The 23,933-nt window shown below is 41.6% G+C and overlaps 1 protein-coding gene across 1 annotated transcript in view; it reads right to left on the bottom strand.

Moving 5' to 3' along the window:
* The window catches only part of LOC122797665 (PHD finger protein 14-like), a 488,266-nt gene that overhangs the window by 19,639 nt on the left and 444,694 nt on the right, over positions 1 to 23,933 (bottom strand). The gene's annotated exons all lie outside the window — the stretch shown is intronic.

The following is a 23,933-nucleotide window of genomic DNA, read 5'->3' on the forward strand; positions in this document are numbered from 1 at the left end:
CGGAAGGACTGGGGATCCGGAGCAGACTGGGATTGTTGCGACTTCCGGAACCACATCTTCTTCTGTCCCTTTTGGTTCTTGGAGAAGGACCTCTGGGGAGCAGAGAAGCGGACTCCGTCGGCACACATCTTCCCGTCCTTTTTGCTCTGGACCAAAGTCTTGTGAACGGTCTTGCCAAACAGGGCAGAACCATCGAAAGGGGCATTCACAAATGACGCCTTGAAGGGTTCCGCGAAATCGCAATACTGGAGCCAGGCCTGACGTCGCATAACAAGGCGTGCTCTGCTGGCTCTAGTGGCTCCCTCTGTGGCGTGGGACAACAGCTGCATAGAGGTGTTAGATATGGACCTGAGAGTGACCATCCGAGTGGAGTACAACCGTTTGTCCTCCACCGACATGGACTCTGGGGGCGACGCAGCGTACTCTTTGATAAGGTCCCGCTGCAGTCGAATAACATGTGCCATGTAGTTCAGAGACCTCACCAAGAAGGTCGCTTAACTAAAAACCCGCTTCCCTAAACGGTCCATCAAACGGGACTCCATGCTCGGTGGATGGACCGAGGGACTCTCCTGAGCTAATTCCCTCTTGGTGGCCGCCGCCACCAACATGGCATCTACGGGGGGACCAATGCTCCAATGGGACCTCTCGGAGGGCGGACTAAGGATCTTGTCCGAGCATCTGGGGACTGGCTCCACAGTGTCTGGCTCCTTCCACGCCCTAGTGGTAATAAGGTCCACTAAGGGGTCGGGCGGAGGGGACACCCAAGAGGTAGATGGGCCTGCTTCGAATGCCTCCAGGAACACGGATTCGTCCGAGGAAGCCTTGGGGGCAGACCACCCCCTCTTATCCTGAGCATTTCCATGATGTCTCCGAAGGAGACATCCTCGGGGGGGTAACCTATGGGAACCTTCCCCTTCATCCAAATCCGTGTCATCAGTCAAGGACTCGGGGGAGTCCACGTGCCTCCTCTTGCACTTTCGCTTGTGAGGGACGTCCTCGGGGGGGGGGGGGGGCTGTTCGAGGACGTCTCACCAGCCACGTCCTGTTCCAAGGGAACGACCTGGGACATCGAAGCAGGCTGTCCCTGGGGCTGGGTGATGGAAGCCGGACCCAACAGAGAGGGAGTGCGGGGCGGAGCCGAAGCAAGGACCGGGGACCTGGAAGCACTCGACAGTGCCCTCTCCACCACATCGAAAGCCGAGGGAGAGCCGCTCTCTCTGGGAACCGAGAGCAGACCCTCGCTCGGATCCGATGGACGGATCGGGGTTGGCGCCAAAGCCATCGGATCCGACGGCCCAGTGTGCTCTGACCTAGACGGAGCCGAAGACACACTGATTCGCTCGGATCCGACGCTCAGCCCACGGCTCCGAGAGCCCTGATCCGACAAAAACGGACCCGACAGGCTCGAGGGAGGAGTCGGCGCCAAAGTACCCGATACTGTCGGCGCCGACCCACCTCCGGCTCCCAGGCTGCTCAGCTCCGAAGGCTCCGAACCTGGGAAGCGGGTCGGAGAAGGAGCTATCGGGGCAAAGAAAGGTGTTGAGCTCCCCCCGGTGGAAGGGGGGGGGGGAGGCAGGAGCACTCCCATCTGCAGTTGGGCCTGGAGAAACCTTCGTATCATCCGGTCCAAATCTGCGTCGGAAAGACTGCGAGTCGATCTCGACGAGGCCACCGAGGCTGCCCGGGAATGCCGCCTCGATGACCATGATGGAGATCGGGTCTCCTCCTCCTCGGGGCCCGGTGAGAAGCACGGAGATCGGATCAGAGAAGGGGGAGACCGGGAAGCTCTGGAGGGAGAAGAATGCTTAGCCGGGGGAGCCGATGCGGAGGCCTCGGCCCGCCGCTTGTGGTGCTTCTCCCTCCTTTTTTCTTTCCTGGCCTCCCTCTCCTCCGGAGCTGCAGCGGGAGTCCCGACCGGAGGGAGAGAGGCAGGAGTGGCCGCCGAAGCCGGGGAGGAGGCCACAGAAGCACCGGAGGCCGAAGCCGAATCCGGGGGCAAAAGTCCCGCTAGGATCAGCTTCGACCTCCGGTCCTTCAGTGCCCTGGGGTTGAACGCCATGCAGATGAACACCTTTCCTTTGGGTGTTCCAACTCCAAGGCACCGCACACACAGAGTGTGGCCATCCGCTGGGGAGAGCTTATGACCACACTCGGTGCACTTGGAAAAGATGGGTTTTGGGGCCTCAGACATTGTAAAGAAAAAAACACTCGTTAGGCCCCAAACACACAACACACAGAACGTTATGACCAGCGAAGGGGAGGGGGGGGTAAATTTAAGTAAAAAGGTATAAACTAGGGTAGTTTAATCCAAAAAAGGGAACCTGACCACACAACACTCACTCGTACACTTAAGGGGATAATAAAAAAATTAAAAAACTATCACAAAAACCCTACGACACCAGGAGCTCAAAAACCTAGCTGCTGACAAGAAGCGCGGCAAACTAGATCTGAGGTCAGTCATGGTTGGCAGGGGATTATGGGTGAAGGTGAGGAACTAGGAGCTCAGATCTAAGCTATGAAAGATTGCCGGCTCGGATCCGATTCCAAAAGGTTGCTGACAAATGAAGTTAACTACTTCAGATATTCCATGGATATTTGGTCATCTCAGCTGCCAGAAGTTTGGTATGGTGAAAAGAATTCATGACTTGTCATGTAAAAGACTGGTAATTAGCTTCATAAGTATGAATACATAATTACTGATCTGAGCTGTTTGCAGCAATTCATCATATGCAGATAAACCCTGTAACTATCACCAGCTAAACTTATTCAAAGTAAAGTTCCAACAGTTCTCTCAAGTATAAATAAAAGGGAATTGCACAGAATACAGAATGCAGTGCATGGATGTCATTTAGGAAACATACTGAACCTACAGACTAGGTGAATACTATGGTTTCTATGAAAAAGCCTGATAAGATATCAGCAAAGATCCACAGAATGAATAAATATACGAAGCAGGATCATCATCTGTTTTACTAGAGTAGAAATGGTTATACAGCAATGATACACACAAAGTAGACATCTGTATTTGCTGCTAACAAGCTATGTTGGCAAATTAAGCATTATGAAAATAAAAATGCATGAAAAATATATTGGATATGAACCTCAATACCCGAAGATCAAACCAGCTGATGGAAGAGATGACTGAAGATAACTGAATGTACTGACAACATTACAGCTGATATACTATCTTCAGATTTGACCAGAAAAAATGGAATGAGAAAAGGCTGATTCATTTACTGAATCAGCTAAAACAGCATAAGCTGAACAGCAATTGTAAAATAATGTTAGAAAACAATCTTATGATTATACACTTGACACTGGTTCAGTCTGAAGTTTAATTTACTGAATAAATTGTGATAGTTTATCGGGCTTTTGTGAAGCACCAGTCTGCCAAACCTGCCTCCAGTATGTACACGGAGACCTCTGTCACAATCTGCTTAATCTGCATGCATTACAGATGTCATGTGCATATTGTGTTTTTTATGTTGGACTAGATAGGAATTTGTTTGCACAGCATTTTTTAAACTGTATTCAATGCAAAGTTCTTGATACACAACAGCACCTTGATATAAATGGGGCACGCTTTAACTTCTTAAGACTTGAAACCACATGAGAAATTTACAGCTGTGGTACAGTTTCCTCCACCAAAGGATAAGCAAGTATTCTTGACTTGTGGCATTGATACAGCACATTTCAAAGTATATACCAAATATGTCTGAATTAAGTGGAGCATTAAACATATGCTTGAAATATGAAATAGTGGTATTTTAAAGAAAGGACAAGACAAACATTTTGAATTCCTCAATTAGTGACCAAAGCACCAACAATGAAACATTTTAATGCATATACACCATTTACAAGTTAGTACAAATCAAAATAGAAAGACAATGAACTAGTTGCCATGGATCAATGATGTTTACTGTCCTCAGAAAATTTCATCAATATATATTTGGTAAAATGGTGCAAGCAGAAAGTGACCATAAGCCAATACACAGTACATTCAAGAAGTTGTGCATAAGGCACCACCAGGGTTGCAGAGTGGGATGCTGTGTTTACAGAAAAATTATATGAGTAAACTCTTACTGACAGTAGTAGAAAGGACCTTGGAATTAATTGGGTTACATCACAATTATCTTTGCCTGAAAATAAAACAGCTTCACGAACACTCTGAGGAAGATCCTGAGATGAAAATGCTCAAACTAGTTAGTAATGGAATACAGTCAAAAAAGCTGCTTTAAAGAAATAAATACAGGCTTAGTTTTCACTTATAAATGATATCAGATACATGCAGGTCATGTTATTCAAATCAGACAAATGAATAGTATCAAATCATTTGAGACAAGAGATGCTGGTAAGAATGCAAGTCTCATTCAGGCATACTTAACTGTAAAGAAAGGAGGATGTGATGCATCATTCTGGCAGGTAATACCTGAGCATACAAAAGAGACAGTTCAGAACTGTGCTGTGTTTGTTTACATCAATAATCCAGTAAAAGCATGTTAACTTATTTAGTGCTAGGTAGCACACAAAGGAAGACTGGTACAGCCTTGTTTCAGTATCAAGATGTCTGAATTGCTTCAGAAGCATCCATACTAAAGGGGACAGTACAATATTAAGTATTTAGGAGTTCTGATTAAAATGGCAGCAAAGGATATGTCAGAAGAGACTAAACAAAAGATAACACAAAAAATTAAAAAAATGGAAGCTCTTGTTTATGGATATGGATAGTAAGATACAAACAATGAAAATGTGTATAGTCCTTTTTGTTTTATTTATGGGGCAGGCATATTTTTATCAACCAGGGGAGAAATTTTGGACAATAATAAAGAATTGAAGAAATGTATCTGGGAGGGGTAGGTGGGATAAGCTGAACCTTCCAACAAAACAAGGTTGTTTAGGATTACCTGATATGAAGGGATATTTTAGTGCTACCGAGTTAAGCCTCATATACCATAAGCAGAAGGTTATAACTCAAAAGGGAAAGGGATGATGATGAAGCAGGGGGAAGTTTAGGGAACTAGAAGAATGTGGGACTTTGGATGCAGATCCTTAAGGAGAATAGCAACCATATAGAATACTAAATTCATAAAGTAGCAGAAAGTATTCTAATTAAGCCAACATGAGACTGGAGAAAGGAGATTTTGCTAACAGGGATAACTCCAAGTAGTAGTACAGACATTAGGCAACAAGGGGCTGGAATTTACTGGATAACTTGGCAAAGGAACCAAGGTACTGGCAGCAAATAACTAGGGAGGAAGGTAATAGAGTAGGATGTGGTCAAGAAGACATCTGGACTGCAGGCTACAGACTGCCCTCAATATCAGGGTTTGATAGGGTAGGACTCTCTGTTTGCTAACTCTGTTGGCAAAACTTGGAACTCTCTTCCTGCTGAACTTACTCTTGAACCCTCTCTTACTCAGTTAAAAAAAGCCTCAAGCTATACTTTAAAACTCAATGGCTATGCCCTTGTTCAAAGCTCGACTAGATCCTCCTCTACAGTCTGTAATCAAGTTACATTGCCTAGTCAATTTGTCAACACTGTTTTAAAGATGTATGACTATATTAACCTGCTTGCTCAACTGGAGCCTGTAAACTGAGTGCAACTTGTAATGATTCTGTGATTTTTACTGTATGTTCTACCTTGGAGCTTTTCTCCCCGGGCCTCCGCTGAAAATGGACATGTATCCATTCGAACTATCCCGGTCAACAAATGTAAAATAAATAATAAATAAATATCAGAGTATCTTTTGTTTAGTCTCTTCTGATAGAATTTTTAGTTGAATCCAGAAAAAAGCTGCTTTTAAAAAAGGGTCAATTAATAAGGCATATATAATATTGTACAATAACTAAGAACCAATCAGAGGAGGTTAGAAAAGAATGAGAAAGTGAGACTGTAAATGCAATTTACAAGGAAACAATGGGAGGACTTGTATATGGCTCCCAATTTTGCAACAAAGCCCAGAATGTTTTGGATTTTGGCTTGGAAGTGTTTATATAAGTATTTTTATGCCTCAAGCAGACTCCAAAAAGCTTTTTCTCAGGCAAATAGCAAATGTTGGAGGTGTGATGGGGAAGAATGAACTAACTGGGAACACAGGTTTGGGAATGTTGGCAGATTTAAAAAATTCCATTCGGAGTACTCTTGGCAGAAATACTGGGTGAGCAAATGGCTGTAACTAAGCAAATTATTCTTTTGAGCTGGGACTCAGGATATGAACTGCCTAAACACAGTAAGGCCTTGTTAAGTTTAACTCTGTTGGATGCCTAAAAGGCAATTAGAAGAAGTTGTAAATCAAAGTCCAAACCAACTGCATTTGAAGTATGGAATATTATAAAAGAGATAAAAGAACTTGAAGAAATATCTTTAGAAAAGGGAAGGAACAAATTACACATAAAAACATGGAAATTATGGGAACAAAACTTGCAGAATAATGTTCAAGAGGACAACGACTGAGGTTTAAGAGGAGGCAGAAATTGAACAAATTATGTAACGGACTGACAGTTATAAAGAAAGAAAAGATATGTGATCTGTAATGTATATATAGGAAAAATGTTAATGTGGTTAATTTTCTTTTCTGTTAATGTATGTTTGCCTACATCTTAAGTAATAATTTAATAAAGTTGTTTACAAAAAAGAAGAAATATGTCTGATTATGTATATTACTACTCGAGGTTTCCAGAAGGTGTGATTTTAACACTGTGATTCAATCAGTGCACTGAAAGCCATATTTTCCAAGTAGTTCCACAACAAAAAATCAAAAGAAAATCCCATGAAAGTAAACTGTTTCATTACAAATAACTGGGGTTACTCACTGTTTTTAGTGGGGCAATTCCTTTCCTGCATTCCTCATGTGAAGGGCTTCAATGTTTACATCCCTTACTTAAATATGCTAATTCCACTGTTGCATTACTACAAAAAAAGGATAAACACCCTCACAGGAAAAACAGAGTATTCACACAAAAGTACTCAGACAGTGATTTTACACTTCCATTATATTAACAATAAACATAATAAGTGAAGTAAAACTTGAAGAAATGAGATCACGGAGTTGGTGCTTGAGGCACAAAAGTCAACAACTTGCAAGGAAGCCTTTCCAGATATGGTACTATGGCTATGATAGAAAATGGTTGGTAGCATGCTAGTGCCAATGTTAAATTATTTTCAGAGGAATCTACCAAACAATAATGTACAAGCCATAGTCTACCACACACAATTTCACTGGCATTCAGTAGACTACCATGGTACATTCAATTTATTTAAACCCTAATTCTACTGTATTTATGGGGAGCTATGCCACCTGCATCCCCAGATATGAGGTTCTGCCCTCACACTCCCAATCTCTACACATGCTACCTCCAAGACTGAACTGAATCATAAAAGATAGAAAAGATACTTCTTTTTCTTCTGAGTTGGCACAATCGTGGAATTAATACAAATAGTAACAGAATGTTGTGCAAGGGCAGAGCTTCCATACCAGGGTACTATGGGGGTACAGCCTCCACTAAAAACATTTTAAAACACTACTTCCCTTTACATATGCAGCATTGGTCAGATAGGGTGGAGGGCCATTGGGGTAGGTAAGCATGGTGTCAAATCATTTCAAGTGCAATCTTTCAGAGCAAAGGCAATTTAAATACATTATTTTAGTCCTACCTGAACAGTCAAAAGATCAAGCTATAATATAGACTGTAAAATACTTGAAGAATAAAAAGCCATAAATGCTGTTGTTAAATGGGCTGTCAGCAGTAATGGAATATAGAACTGCAGGATACCAATCTGCCATATGCTCAGCTAATAATAGATTACAGATTCAGTGTAAAGATTGCCATGTCCATTTCTTTGTTGACCTATAAGAATCAAACCAAGGCTTCAGACAGACCAAGAAAAAAGAAGTCAGGGCAAAAAAGTTACTACAAAAAGTAGTTTGAAGATTTTGTCTGTTGTGTTAGAAGGAGACAATTTGAGAATTCAATAGTACAGGTATTATGAGAAGTAACATGAAGTCATCGTTCAGTGGAAACCAGAACAGCCAAGATCACAATCTCAAACTTCAGATGGCAAAGTGCTGAGAACAAACACAAGGCATTTATTCAAAACAAGGGACCGTGAAAGACCGAATTTCATTAACAACACTTCAAGCCATGTTAACATGTCTAAAGAGATGGTCTAAGGCAGTAGTTCCCCAAACTTTTATGGGCCAAGACCCTCTTTCGAAAATGGTACTTTTTCGCGACCTACTACTTACTCATTTGTTAGAGCAAGAAATCTGGGCAAAGCCATAAATAATGTGGGGGGGGGAGACAAAGGCCCAAAACTAGTGCCAATTTCTAAATATTGCTTTTACAAACTTAGAAAGTTGATAGAATATCAGGTTTTGCATTAGCCTGAATTTTCGGAAGGGTATAAAGTCTGAATCTCAAATGTATGTCATTATTTTCTGACTCCAGTCCTCAAATATTTGGCAATGACTTGCCAGAAAACCACAATTTTATGACTAACAAGCCAAAAATATGAGGCAAAAATCTGGACATTTTCTGAAAATCTGTACAGTTGAAAGGTATATCATCCAAGTTTTAACGGTTATATAGAATTCTTCCGTTATAAGTTCCCAAACAGCATTAATTTCAGAGCACAGGTTAACATTTCCATTAACTGGACTACTGCAGTAGTGTACATACACACACACACACACACACACACACACACACACACACACACACACACACACACGCACTCTCTCTGCCTAGAAGTGTTTCCATCAGCCTTCCTGCCCTGCTGCTGCTGTTCCTCTTATCAGTGCCTGATTTTAGTCTGTGCTTTTGCCAAATGCAACACCAAGCCACCGAAACAAACCTGCTTCCAGCCTTCTACCTTCATCTGGTAGACCCAGCCCCCCCTCCTGAGCCCGTAAACACGCACATAAATTAATAAAGAAGTATAACTTAATGAATATAGAAAGATTAAACTGTAAAGTCTGGCATTATTATTGAACATTTCTTGACTGAATAATTCTTAATTCAGTTTCACTTCTTGGTAAAAAATGAAAATTAACAGTCGGTCAGTAATGGCAAACTTTAGAGTTTAATAGTTCTTAAGATTCAATGCATGAGTGACTGCATACCCAACCTAGGCCCTTGGCAGAATGCTATGTTAGTAACTGAGGAGATCTGCCCTAAGATACCAGTTTAAAAAATAATAAAAAAAAAAATAAAAAATAAAAAAATAAAATAAACATAAAAAATAAAATAAACAAATCAGGAACAAATATATCAACAGCCAAAAAATAAATTCCCAATCAACCAATCATATCGTGAGAGGGAGACCCAAGATTTATTTCATGTGGCTTTATATGCTTACTACTGCTACTACAACTACAATTACAACTTAGTTCAAATTTATTTGTGGTACGTAATTGCCAGTCATCAACTAATTCAAAATTCAGGAAGTTCAGACTTCAGGTCAAGTCAATACACAACGCGCCACAACTACTAACAGGAGAATCCTTAACAGTTACACAGACCCATTCCAATCGAGGACTGAACTGACTTGCCTGTCTCCTGCCAGATAAAACACTCACAAAATAGAAAGAAATAATTGCAGTCTGTGACTCAACCACAAAATATGTGGCAGACAATGATTGCTCAAACTGTTTATTGACTGTGATGTAGGATTAGCAGTCAGAATAATTGGTTGAATATTACATAACTGCTTCAAGCCAACAAATAATCAGGTATGAGCAAGAACTACCAGTCTTAACTGTGTGAAATATTGGATATTGGAGATGAAAACTGGACGAAGCACTCAATTACTGGATAATCTGGAAAAAATCCAGACAGGTGGCATCCTTACCTCCAGGGGGTAGTTTCAGATCTAATACCATGTATAACTGGGATGAGATCAGACAGGCAGCTGGAGAACTACGAACCGTTCCACTGAACAAATGATAAAAGCAACAAGAAGATCACACGAATTCCTGGTGTATTAATGCTCAATGCAAAATAACGAAAAACACAGCTGACCTAGGTTTCGTCCACTTTATCAAGACTTCATCAGAACAATGAAACTCCCTGAGGATGACAATTTAAATAGTGGACAAAACCTAGGTCAGCAGTGTGTTTTGTTATCTTGCATTGAGCATTAATACACCAGGAATTCGTGTGATCTTCTTGTTGCTTTTATCATTAGTTCAGTGGAACGGTTCGTAGTTCTCCAGCTGCCTTTTACTGTTTCTGAGTTGGAACTGGTTACTAGTTTTTTATGAGATCAGACAGGACCAAACAAACAGGCTTCTCATCGAGCTGGTTATGACTGTGTCGTGGCTCATCCAAGAAATTAATGAAACAGTCCTCACTGTTTATTCTCCTCAAGGTATCGGATTTCTTTTTTTACTTAACCCGATGGGACTTTCCTCGCCCTCAGGATACAAACCACAGAATCTTCACCCAATACCGAAGCCTCCTCTTTCGGTCTGTGCTGGGGGGGGGGTCACCATGTCCAGGCGTCTTGTCCTCCAGGTGACAGCAGTAGGAAGGGGACTGATGTGAGAAATTCCTGTAAATAATGAGTATGTACTAACATAGTAAGATTGTAGGAGTGACGGGTATGTATGTAATACAATGTCTCCAGTACCGGGTCAGAACATTGAAGGATCATGTTGTGGGTATCACACTGTATTATGAATAAATAATAAAGTAGTGCAGATAAGCTGCTGCCTTCTCCTCCCGTCCTGCAGAGATTATAACAACAAATTCTTCATTATGTACGTCGTCAAGATGGTGGTTTTACATGAACAAAGTAACACTCACCACCTCCTGACAGTTTATTATTATCGACATTCTGACTGAGTTTGTATAATCTGCCTCCCCTCAACATTTAGTTTAACTTACAGAAATGTACGTAAAAGTTTAGGTCTGTTAAGACATGATGCGGTTTTACCTCCGAGCTTTATCACAGCTTGCCAAAATCTACTACCTCTGACTAACAAGGGAAGATGCTGATTAACAAAGGGGCGGAAACACATGAACAAGCAGGTGAATAACAACTGCTGAAAAATGGTCAAGCAAAGTCCGATAGCCATCAGAAATTGCCCAAACCTTAAACTAGTCTCATACTTTAATTATTAGTTTAATATTTAATGCAACCCACCCAAAATCAGCTTGCGACCCACACTTTAGGTACCTCTGGTCTAAGGGATATCCATTGCAGAGAGCAGAAATTTCATTACAGACACAGACCGAATAGTTATCAGTGGCATCAGCAGCTACTGTAGATACCACTAAGTCCACATTCCCGCTCCTAAAGTGTTCAAGATATGGAAGACCATCAACGTAGCCAGCTTGATTGTCTGACAGTTCATGTACTTTAGTAAATCTGAAAAGCAGTAATGCCTTTATGTGACATCAAATAATGTTTTCAAAAAGAGAACTGCAGTAATGTCTTTATGTGACAGCTGGTAATGTTTTAGAGAGAACTGCAACACTGTCTTTATGACATTCAGCATTTTTAAGATGGTATACAACTGTAGTATCAGCTACTAAAATATTAAAGCAATGCTAAAATGAATCATGAATACAATATGAAATCATAAAATGTGCTTGTCTAACTTAGAACACATACCCGGCACAATGGGATCTATACTTTTGGTACATAATCACAAACATCTATACTTCTGGCATGCAATCAACAGATTGCCTAAACCCCTGGTGTGCCATCAAAGGTAATAAGACTTCCCTAACCCTTCCAAATTTATGCTAAATACTAATTTTTTACCATTTTACAAGTTTACATTTACAAGCATTATACATCACATATATTGTTAAATACCATACTCTCTAAGCAACATTATATTAATTATTAAGCAACTGTCTTCTCTTAAACTGCATTCCCCCTTCAAACCATTTTTCTGTTTGAACTACTTATGATATAGGCAAATCCTATATTTATATGGTACTTTTCCGTTAAACCCCTACCACACGTCTCGCCGTATTCTTGAAAAGCATAGCGTTAATCAAACAACTTGTTTTGTTTCAAAGTGTATTTTCTTAACAACAAAAGTATGCAACTGTAATGTTTGGCATTATTGGCTGACTGTAAGCCTCACGGATTTACCAGAAAAACGATCATTTTACAAGGGAAGAGGAAACATATGAAGCAAAATTAGGGACAGGTTGAGTGCTATGCCACGAATAACATACACTACACAGCTTTTTAAAATCAAAATGCCCCACTCTGCACTCTCTCACACCCAGCTTCCCTACCCATATGCAAATGTGTGTATCTGTGCAACTCAGGTCACCCCCCCCATAAAGTTCCTAGGGCACTTCTAACATGGGGAAGCTTTGCTGGATGGTACAATATATTTGGGTCGTTTAAACAAAAGCACAAAGACAATGTTGTGTATTACAACAATGTTTTCGGCTCTGCAGACTTTGCAATGCAGTTCACCTCTGTGAAGGTAACTTAACAAACATATTTGCAGAAATTATCAGCATAGCATTTTGTGAGCCTGTCACGGACCTTTCAGTCTTCGTTGGGCTCGACGAAAATGGAGAGATGCGTGGTAGGGGTTTAACGGAAAAGTACCATTTATATAAATGAAAAGAAACCATATTAACACATTTTTAGTTGCAGGCGTTGCACATCACTTATAATCTATCCTGTCACTGTCAGTCAAACATTATATAGCTCTTTCAAATCCGGCTTTCTTTTGAAAATCATTCCTCCTCCAAAACATTATTGTGTGGGTATTGTTCCCACAATATTCATTTTTTCTATGTAATTTGCTACTACTTTTTTCCTACAGATCCCATTTCCAGCTGTTTTATTACTATATTCACTACTTCTAGAACAGTTGGTTTACACTTTGATTTCCATTTTCTAGTAACCTTTTTGTTTTTGCAGCCACCATAAGTAGACTCAGCAAGGCCTTACTATGTCTAGCAATTCCAATTCTGAATCATAGTGCAAAAAAATTTCTATACCAATTTGCACACCCAGTATTTCTGACACAGTAGTCTGCAGGGAATTTTTTTAAAGTCTGCCAACACATTAAACTCCCAAAAAATATGTTCCCATTTACCTATCCCCCCCCCATCACACCTCCAACATTTGCTATCTACACAAGGAAAAATTATTTGGTGTATACACAGGTATTTTTATACCACAAGTAAACACATCCAAGCAATAATCCTAAAATCTACACTTTGTTGCATATTTGGAAGTCATACATATAACTCCCCATTGTTTCATTGTGAATTGCTTATCCAGTCTCTCTTCCCAATCCTTTCTAACCTCCTCAGATTAATTCTTATAGTTAACATACAGTATTTCATATGCTGTACTAATTATACCTTTTTTTAATAGCAGCTTCTGGTCTAGATTCTGCTAAAAAAAAACTCTACCAGTGCTGGTCTTTCACATAGGATACCCCTATTTCTTTCTCTTTGCCTATACGTGGATATCAATCCTTGACAGGGAAAGCAATCTCTAGCCTACAGTCCAAATATATTCTTGCCCTCTTCCCATGGTATTATCTTTCCCTCTGCAATTATTTGCTTCCAATACCTTGGCTCCTTTCCAGTATTCTGCAGTAAATTCCAGCCCTCTCTTGCCTATTGTCTGCTTCCCTGATTGCAGTCATACCTATTTGCAGAATCTCCTTTCTCCATTCCAGTGTTGGCTTAGTTCTTAGAATACTTTGTTACTTTATTAATATAATTTTCCGCTATGGTTATTGTTATTCTCCTTAAGGATCTGCATCCAAAATCCCACTCTATCCTTGTTTCTTGAGCTTCCCCATGTTTCAATATCACCCCTTTCCACTTTGAATTATAGCTTTCTGCTTGTGCTATGTATAGGAGCCTTAACTGTGCAGCTCTGAAATACCACTTCAAATCAGGTAATCCCAAACCACCTTGCTACTTATTACACAAGAAGTAAATATTTACACCCCCCCAAAACAAACAACTAAAACAACTCCAAAGCAAAATATACAATTGGTGTAACAAAATGTGTTTTTGAACAACAAAATAAAAAATAAATATCAGACAAAATTTGAAAACTATTTTTACAGTAGCATTTTTGCCTTGACTTTTTTCTTGCTCTGTCTAGAGCCTTAGCCAAGAAGCTCACAATGCATACTTGGACCTACTAGAGACATTTACCATCCAACCTAACACCGTACTCATGGGAGGCTTTAATTACTCCTGTATACATTCGATTTGAGACCATGTAGGATTCCCACAGGCACAGAGATTCCTGGGCTTTGTAAATACAACCCACTAGAGGCCTCAACCTAGTGGACCTTTTGCTCACAAATATGAGAGCACACTGCACCCTCTCCCAATGTCTCGTCCTCCCTGGTAAGGTCCGACCATAAAGCTCTCTCCTTCAAAATCAAAATCAACTCCATAACCCCATTAAACCCCAGTAACAGGAACTATCCAAAGGCAAAATGCCTGCTATTAAATGAAGGTTTGGCTCCTCCAAACTCCATACCAGCCTGTAACAATGTAAGGTACTGCTAGCTATACCAGGAGAAGTAGGGCAGTGGATGTGTAACATATGCCATCATAGCTAGCTGGAAATTTGTAAAGAATTATATGTAATTTGTATATCATCAAACAGACTTGTACAGACACTTTAGCTGAAAAATATATTTGTACAGCTGCTTGTGTTAAAAATGTACGAATAGTGGGTCCTGACTGTACTGTCACTGATTAAATATATATGTTTATGGGACAGACGAGGTTAATCTCAGCACAGCTAACTTTGAAAAATAGTTTGTTTGTGTCTTTCGGCTTTTCCCGGTTAGGGTTCGCCACAGCGGAACTCCGGTCCGCTAATGATTGGTAGTTGATTTTTATGTGCCGAGTTACTAGCCCTGACGCACAACCTTCAGCAATGGTACGCCCATTCACGCATGTCACCACGCAGAAGACGCTCTAGCTGAGAATCGAACCGGACAAAGAAATTAAGTTACTTAATTTAGGACATAAAGATTGTATCTTACAATTCTGACTGCAGCCAGAGATGGTCTGTGCCAAAGAATGGTTTATTAACTCTTGCAGGAAGGGTGGAAACGTTTTATGGTTTTATAGCTTCCAGATGCTATAACATATCTCAGCAAAACTCTATCTGTGTATGGTAACACGTGCTAAATTATTGTTTGGTATCTAGCAATGGGGGATCCTGAAAACTACAGAAAGTACAGTTGTGTACACTTACCATAAATGTAGATGTTCGAGTGTATTCACTGTTGCAGTCATCACATTTGGGTTATCTGCTTGCAGGAAGCCCTCAGTCGGCCTGATTATCAAAGTCTCGGGTCTTGCGTCGGGTGCTGTCATCTTCCATGATGTCAGGTAGTCAGGGGTATAAAGCATGCAGCCGATGCCATTACATCAGATTTTCTTGCCCCAGATGTCAGGTGCCCCCATAATGGGAAGCAATTATATACAAGGTTACACCGCCAACAAAAAAGCAAATACAGCAAAAAGCTTTAAGCATAGTAAACAAGAACAGAGGTATAGTCAATAGAAGTCAGGGAGCTGGTGGGAGGGTAACCAGGACTGCAACAGAGAATACACTCGAACATTTACATTTATGGTAATTGCACATAAATGTACTATGTTCTTCGTGTTTCACTCATCACATTTGGGTAGATTCCCAAAGCTAAGGATGGGAGGAGGCAATAAGATAGCATTTGGACCAGCTAAAAGGCCCTGCAAGACTGCAGTGGCAAAGCCAGCTCTGGATTCAGAAAAAACTGGCAAGTGGTAATGCTTAGTGAAGGTATGTACAGAACTCCAGGTAGCAGCTTCTAGGATGTCCCTGGTAGGGACACCTCTGAGAAAGGCTGTAGAGGTAGATGCAGCCCTGGTTGAATGTTGTCTTATCTCCTTGTGTGGTAGATTTTCCATGGTGCTTAAAGCAGAAATGAATGCAATGGCCTATCCACCTAGAAATGGTTTGCTTTTAAATGGACTTCCCCTCTGCCCCTGCAGCAAACGGCACCAGCAGCTGTTCAGATTTCCTGAGAGGCTTAGTCCTGTCCAAGTAAAATATAAGTTGTCTGTGCACGTCCAACGAGTGCAGTATTCATTCCCCTTTGTTCTGTGGATTAGAAAAGAAGGTTGACAAATGAATGGACTGATTAAGGGCCACACTAGACACCACCTTGGGCATAAAGGAGGGATTGGTCCTGAGGGACACCCTGTCCACATGAAAGATGATGAAAGGCTCCACTGCCATGAGGGGCTGTAATTCAGACACCCTTCTTGCTGAAGTGATAGCTAGAAGGAAGGCTGTTTTCCAAGAAAGGAATTTCAACTCTGCAATTGCAGCTGGCTCAAAGGGAGGAACAGTGAGCTTTTTCAATACAAAGTTAAGGTCCCAGGCTGGAGTAGGGGCTCTCCTGGGTGGTCTTAAGTTTTTGGCCCCTCTGAAGAATTGCTTCAGCAGTGGATGAGAGAAGAGGGGTGGTTCTGTGTCGTAATATGCTGAAATGGCTGAGGCATGAATTTTGATGGAAGAAAAGGACAGGCCCTTGTGAAGCATCTCAGTTAAGTATTGAAGAATATGGGGTACATTGGGTACTGCTGTGCCCATCCTCTAAGTTTGGCTCCAGGAACAGAATCTCTTCCATTTTGCATAGGATTTTCCAGTGCTAGGCATCCTTGCCTCCAGAATGATACCATTACTTGCTTGCTGAGGGATGGTAACAGAGAGGCCAGGTAATTAGCCAGGCTGCAAGGTTCAGGGTTTGAAGCTGCAGGTGCAGAATCTGGCCCTCCTGCTGGGACAGCAGGGCAGGGGTCTGAGGCAGATGCCATGGTGCCAGCAGTGACATATTGCGCAATAGGGGTACCAGTGTTGGCGTGGCCAGTCCGGTGCAATCAGAATTGTCCTTGGTTTGTCCTGTTTGATCATTAGTACACTTTGGAGAGGAGAGGCAGATGGGGAAAGGCATAAACGGATAGGTCTTTCCAGGTGAAGGACAGGGCATCCACTTTCCAAGCTTGTTTGTGAGGAGTCCTTATGCAGAATTTGTCCAACTGGTAGTTCTGAGGGGAGGCAAACAGGTCCATCTCTGGGCTCCCCCATTTGTTTCTCAATGTGTTGAATATCTTTGGTTCCAGTTTCCACTCATGTGGGTCCAAGATATTTCTGCTTAGGTCGTCTGCCATTGTATTTAGCTTTCCTGGCAGGAACTGAGCCTGTAGGTGCACTTGGTAGCTCAAGGCTGTGTTCCACAGAGCCATGGCTAGTCTGCAGAGAGGGTATGAGTGGGCTCCCCCCTGCTTGTTTATGTACCACATAACAGTGGTGTTGTCCATTTTTACCAATAATTGTCCTGGAAGAATGTAGTCCTTGAAGGCTCTCACAGCATTCTGTACAGCTAACATTTATTTTTGACTGATGTGCAGGTGCATCTGACTTGGGTCCATTTGCCCTGAATGCATTGCCCTGCCAAGTAAGCCCCCCATGCATAGTCTCATGCATCTGTTGTTAGGGTTTGGGCAGCAGGGGGTAGAGTGAATGGCAGTCCCTTGTTTTGGTGGCAGGCCTCTGCCCACCAAAGGAACTCTATCTTTAGACAAAGGTATGATGGGAATCATTGATTCTAGATCCTGAGAATGTTGCCACCATAGGCTTTTTAGATACCATTATAGTTTCCTCATATGCAGTCTTGCATATGGAATTAGTAGAATGCAAGCGGCCATGAACCCCAGTGCTTGCAGTATTTTCCTTGCAGACAGCTCGGTCTTTGTGGCCAGTAGTTTGAAGGAGGCTGTCAAATGAAATTGTTTCTCTGGAGTGAGGCAAGCCATCTGGGAAGTTGTGTTCAAGCTTGCTCCCAGGAATACAATCTGTTGGCAGGGTACTAGGTGAGATTTCTTTTCATTTATGGTGTACCCCAGTGAGGTTAGAAGTTTCTTTACGAATGTCAGATGTTTTAAAAGCAAGTCCTGGCTTTCTGGCTGAATCAGACAATCGTCCAAGTATGGGTATATTTAAATATTTCTCTGCCTGCAAAATGCAATGGCTGGAGGTAGACAGTTTGTGAATACCCTGGGCACAGTAGATAAGCCAAAGGGAAGTGCAGAGAACTGATAGTGCATGGAGCCTGCCATGAAGCATAGGTATTTCCTGCAAGATTCCCTTATTTGAATGTGTAGGCAAGCTTCCTTTACGTCTAAGGTTGCCAACCAGGCATCTTTGCCTAGCATAGGAAGCGGCTGTTGAAGTGTTAGCATTTTGAATTTTGGAATTATCAAAAAGGTGTTTAGAATAAAGAGGTTCAGGATAGGACGCACGGAGCCGTCTTTTCTGGGTACCAGGAAAAGTCTTGAATAAAAACCTTGTCCCCTTTCTTCTACTGTGACAGGTTGAATAGCCCTGACTCTTAGAAGAGAGAGAACCTGTTGTTGGGCCACTGCCCACTGATTTAAGGTAGGTCTGGCCAATCGTTTGGGGTTGGTAGGGTGCGGAAGTAGAATCTGTATCCCTGGGAAACTACATTCAAAACCAGTTTGTCTTGGGTAATGAGTTCCCAGTTTTTTGCATGCAGGGCGAGCTTTCCTCCTAAGGGAGCAGGCAGTTGAGCAGGGCTTGGAAGAGTTAAGGTTAAGTCATTGTGCCATTTTTCCGTACGGGGGTGCCTTACTACTCCCTGCTTTGGAAGTGGGAGCCCCCCACTGCTTAGGCCTGTGCGTAGCCGGAGACTGTAACCTAGGTGGTGTGCTGTTCCTGGGTATGGACTGAGAGGGCCTGGAAGAGACTGGAAGGGACCAATTCTTTGAAGGCCAATGCCAATACTAAATCTGGGAGGCTGTACTTGCAGGAATTCTTTAACAGTTTGCATAGATTTAGCTTTTTCCTCCATCTTTTTGAGGACGACTTCTGCTTTGTTGCCAAACAGGCAGTCTTGGTTTAAGGGAACATCCAGTAATTTAGCTTTAACATGATCTGGCAAGTTTTGATCCTTAAGCCAAGCATGCCTTCTAAGTACAGAGCCAGTGACAGCTGCCCTGCAAGATGCTTCTAAAGAGTCAAAACCACATTGCAAAGTACATTTACCACCTTGTTCTGCAGAATGCATTAAATCCTGTAATTCTTTGTGTTCAGCACAGTCAGGAATCAACATAATCTTCTGTTTAAGTAGTCACATAATATGCTGCTGGTACTTTAACATATGAAACTGGGAATTTAAAGCCCTAATGGCAAAGTAACAGATGTGTATACCTTCTTACCCCATCTGTCCAAAGCTCTAGAATCTCTAATCAGAAGGGGTAGGATTTTTGGCAGCAGTAGCCTTAACGCCCTTTGGTCCTTGTGAAATGGTCTTTGGAAACCCAATAGGATTCTTGAAGAGGAACTTGTGAGAGTCCGGTACTCTGTAATAGCGGTCAGGTTTACTGGGAGCTGAAGGTAAGGTGTCTGAGGAAAGGCTAGATTCCAAGAAAGCATTATCTACAATGTCCAGAACAGGAGGTATAGCTAAAAGCCTGTGTTGAGGAAGGAGTAAAAATTCCCTAAGCCTCTTTTTGGAGTCAGAGTAATCCTGGCTTTCCCAGTGGAAATGCTCCCTAAGAGTATGCAAGATTTCACCAAAAGAAAAATCTTCTGGAGGGGAAGCAGAGGGAATGGAATCCTCTGCATCAGAATCCTCATAGGCAGATAAGGCCAAATCCTGGTAATCAGACGAAACAGAAATATCAGATTCCTGATCAGAAGAATCAGAAGGAAAATCAGTTCTAGGTCTCTTAGAGGGGGAAGGCTGGCTTCCGCTAATTAAGGTAATAAGGTCTTCAGCCATTCTAAGCATTTGTTTTTTTTTTTGGCATATGGACCTGACCATGCGGTTTGGACGTCAGTTTTTGTGCTGCGAGTTTTAGGCCTAGATGAAGAAGATGGCGTTGGTTTAACATGCAAGTCTGTAGGCCTGAATACTCCCTCAGAAGACGGTGCCTGCACAGCGGCTCCAGACCCATCCAAGGTAGATATATATATATATATATATATATATATATATATATATATATATAAACCTAACTAAATTATATCGAACAAATTTTACTACGAAAAAAGAAACATTAGATTAGCTTACAAAGCCAGCCATGACACTTCCCACCCAAAAGCCTAAACATACTAATCAATGTCTTATTTAACAGAAACTTCGGCAAGTAAAATAGCTCACTGAAATCAATGGTAATCAGTAACATTAGAAAAGAAAAAGTGACAACTGGAATATATGGGGTCAGAACTGAATGAGGTATAGAATATTATGAAACATAACACAAGATAACTCAGTTTTTCATGGCTTAAGGCTTTGTGTGCGTGCGTGTGTGTGTGTGTGTGTGTGTGTGTGTGTGTGTGTGTGTGTGCGCTTATGTTGTGAAAAGTTGCACAAAGTTTGTGGTTATATTTTTCAGTAAAGACACAGCAAATATGGGAACTTGAAAAACTGTAAAAATCCAAAAATGCAACATAGCTTTCAAAAATTATTTCAGAAACAGACAGGCACACACACACACATGCATATTAATATAGCTTACAGCTCATCAGATTGTTTCTTCTTGTCAGAGCAATATTACCTTAAATGAGCTGGAACTTCCTACTCTAGGCTATTGTAATTTCGGGTTGTTATCTGGATTGAAATTTTTTGACAAAAAAAAAAAAAACAAAAAAGGTTGAAATGCTAAACGGCTATTCCCAGTGATGCCTCACTCTGCAATACTCTTCTAGATTTTCTACAAGTCATGTGACCCCCCCCCCCCCCAAAGTTCAGGACAGAAGTACACCTCAGTTGGTCTTTGCTATTCCCTTGAAGTGATCAGTGCACTTCATGGGCTGGGAGCACTGAAAAAAAGTGTTCATGTACTGCATATGAGAAGACGGACTGCTGCTCAAAGGCAGTGAGGTTGTGTCTGCAAATCAAAACTGCAGGTCTTCTACAAATGCTAAAAATGATCTTAAAATAATAGGCAGACACTAGTGGTAGTAGCAGGACCAGCTCAGTGTTTCTCTAGTTTCATTTGTCTGTTCAAAAAAAGAAGTTATGTACTCACCATAAATTTCCATCTGTGTTGCACATTTTCATTCTTTCTCAGCTGATGGGTTCGGAATAGACACTGCCATTACTTTAGCTCGTGGTCACCAAAAAGCTCTCAAGCTCCTCCCTTACAAATAATGCACCAACCCCTAACATACCCAAGATCTTGTTTGCTGGTTTACATAAAGTTGAAGCACTAACATAATATTACTTAGGTTCATAGGTTTACTAGGCTAGAGACCGCAAGGGCCTTTTTAAGCCTAGCCATGCATCTAAAATCTCTGGCAAGTTCTGGTAATCTTGATAAGTGCAAGCAGGGGCTTGGGAAATGAAACATTTACAAGCAGGGGCCTAGGAGATAAACCATTTACAGGTTGTCTGTGTCCATTAGAGACACAGGTGCCAAGAAAGGGATGAATTTTCATTTCCCAATCCAATTGTCCAAGTTACACTTGAACTGGGTTAGGGAGGAACTCTGCTTCACATGGATGGGGAGCTTGTTCCAGAGATAGGGTTGTCTCTGGGATAAGTACCTCTTTCTCCAGCAGGTCCTATTTACATCACAGGCAAGGTTTAAGTCTTTAGAATGAGTAATTCTGGTGCCGATTGTTTTGTGGATATATGCAGGAGGTCCATCAGAGTGGGGTATGACAATGCCCTGTATGCCATTCAAAGATCACCCCTCAACAGCCTGTAGGAGACAGAATACAGGGATAGGGCCTTGAGGCAGTCTTCATAGGACATTTTACTTGCATCCTGTACTCTTTTTGTGAGGAACCTCTGTTGATGTTCCAATTGTTAAATATGCCTGGTTAGGTACATTCCAAAGGGGGCACTGTACTAAATGACAGGTCTGATGAATGCCACATACAGTGTAACAATGACTTCCTTGGACCTAGATGCCATACCTTTGTTTATAAGTTGTGCAACACAGAATGACTTCCTCACTACTGTAGACACGTGATGGTCAAAGGCTAGATTACTGTCTGTGTGTGTCCCCAAGTCCCCGATTACTGGGTCAACACTAAGGAGTGTTTTGTCAATATGACAATTACCAGGGTGGATGACTTCCCTATCATCCAACCAATCAGCCATCTGGCTAAAGTTACCTTTGTAAATGATTTGCTCAATTCAGAATCTGCAAAGGAGATAAATTATTGATCTGTCTTCCTAATTTCTTTTGTTTTGTGCAAGCAGAACCATAACTGTTTGTGGACATCCAAAAAATGCAACATATATTCACCTTTGTTTGCAGATTTAGGAAAGAAAACTGGCAAATTAATGGACAGGTTGATACTGGATTCTGACACCATCTTAGGAAGGAAAGAAGGGTTGGTATGTAATGTTACTGCATCCCTATGAAAAATCAAGTAGGGAGATTTAGAGGCCAATGCCTGAAGTTCTGAAATTTTTCTAGCAGAGGTCAAGGCCATTAGAAAGATGGTCTTCCAGGTCAAGAATTTAAGGTCACATTTTGCTGCTGGTTCAAAGGGGAAATGAATTAAGGCCTGCAGTACGAAATTTAAATCCCATGGTGGAGTAGGATCCTTATGGGGAGGTCTCAGCAGGACAGTGCCTCTCAAAAAAGCTTTACAAAACTTAAATGTAACCAAGAAAGAATTATCAAACCCAACATGAAAGTTAGAGATAGCTGCTAAGTGAATTCTAATTGTTGAGGAGCTAGCTCCATCATTAAAAATCATTGCCAAAAATTCAGGAACACTTTCTACAGGAGCTGAGAAGGAGTAAATGTGTTTCTGATGTGACCAACAACAAACCTTTTCCATTTACTTCTGTAAAGTCTTCTTATAGAAACATTATGGGAAAATAAAGGTATATGATGGACAGGGGAAGAAGGAGCATCAGTTACCTGGCTATTAAAGGAACTGGAGAAACTAATCTGTAAGCTTCAGGTTTGAGATATCCAGCTGAGTCATGCCTGTTGAGTGAGACAGGAGGTCTAGAATAAAGCCCAAAATCTAAGGTGGGTAAAGAAGATGATGCCAAAGGAAGGGGAACCAAATCTGCAGAGACCAGTAAAGTGTAACAAGAATGACTTTGCTCTTCATCCGGGCAGCTTTCTGCATAAATTTGGGAGTTAGAGGAGTTAACATAAGGGGTAAGACTTGGTTCCTCCTCGTTTATTGATGTACTAAACTACTGACATACTCTCTGTCTGAATCGCAAATGTCCTGAAAGGGAGAGCGTCTTGGAAGACCTGCAATGCTAAGAGCACTGCTCTGATTTCAAGGTCATCAGTATGTGTATTGGCTTCTTCAGAGGACCAAGTGCCTTGGACTGTTTTCCCCAGTAAGCACCCTACACCGACCCAGTCTGGGAAACGTCCATGGTAACTAAAGCCTTGGGTTGAGGGAGTATGAAGTGATGGCCTTGTAGAACCTGATCAGATCGAATCCACCACCAAAAGTATCTCCTGCATGTCTGAGCGTGTCTTATTTGGGCTGACATGCACTGATAAAGAATCAACCATTCTGTTGTTAGCATCTATTGAAAAATTGTTGTATGAAATCTTGCTAGAGGAATAACATTATGGCCTCTGACATTGACCCCAAAGTTTGAAGAATCTGAAATCGTGGTACTGTGAATTATCCTCCTGACCTGGAACCTGATAGTCTGCACTCTTGAGAGAGGAAGAGAAGATGTCACTGATACCATGTTGAAAACTGCTCCTATGAATTCCAATGTTTGAGATGGTTATAAAGGATACTTATAAATTATGGTTAAGCTCTCTAACTGAGCAAGGGAAAATGAGCTATAGTGTTTTCACCATCATAGGGAATGAATGGGACTGGATCTAACACTGCAGTCAGTACTGTAGCTTAAATACCACTAAATCACTAAAAACTTTCATTAGCT

Source organism: Protopterus annectens, chromosome 3.part1 (assembly GCF_019279795.1).
Source record: "Protopterus annectens isolate FY-2018-M chromosome 3.part1, PAN1.0, whole genome shotgun sequence".
NCBI lineage: Eukaryota > Metazoa > Chordata > Ceratodontiformes > Protopteridae > Protopterus > Protopterus annectens.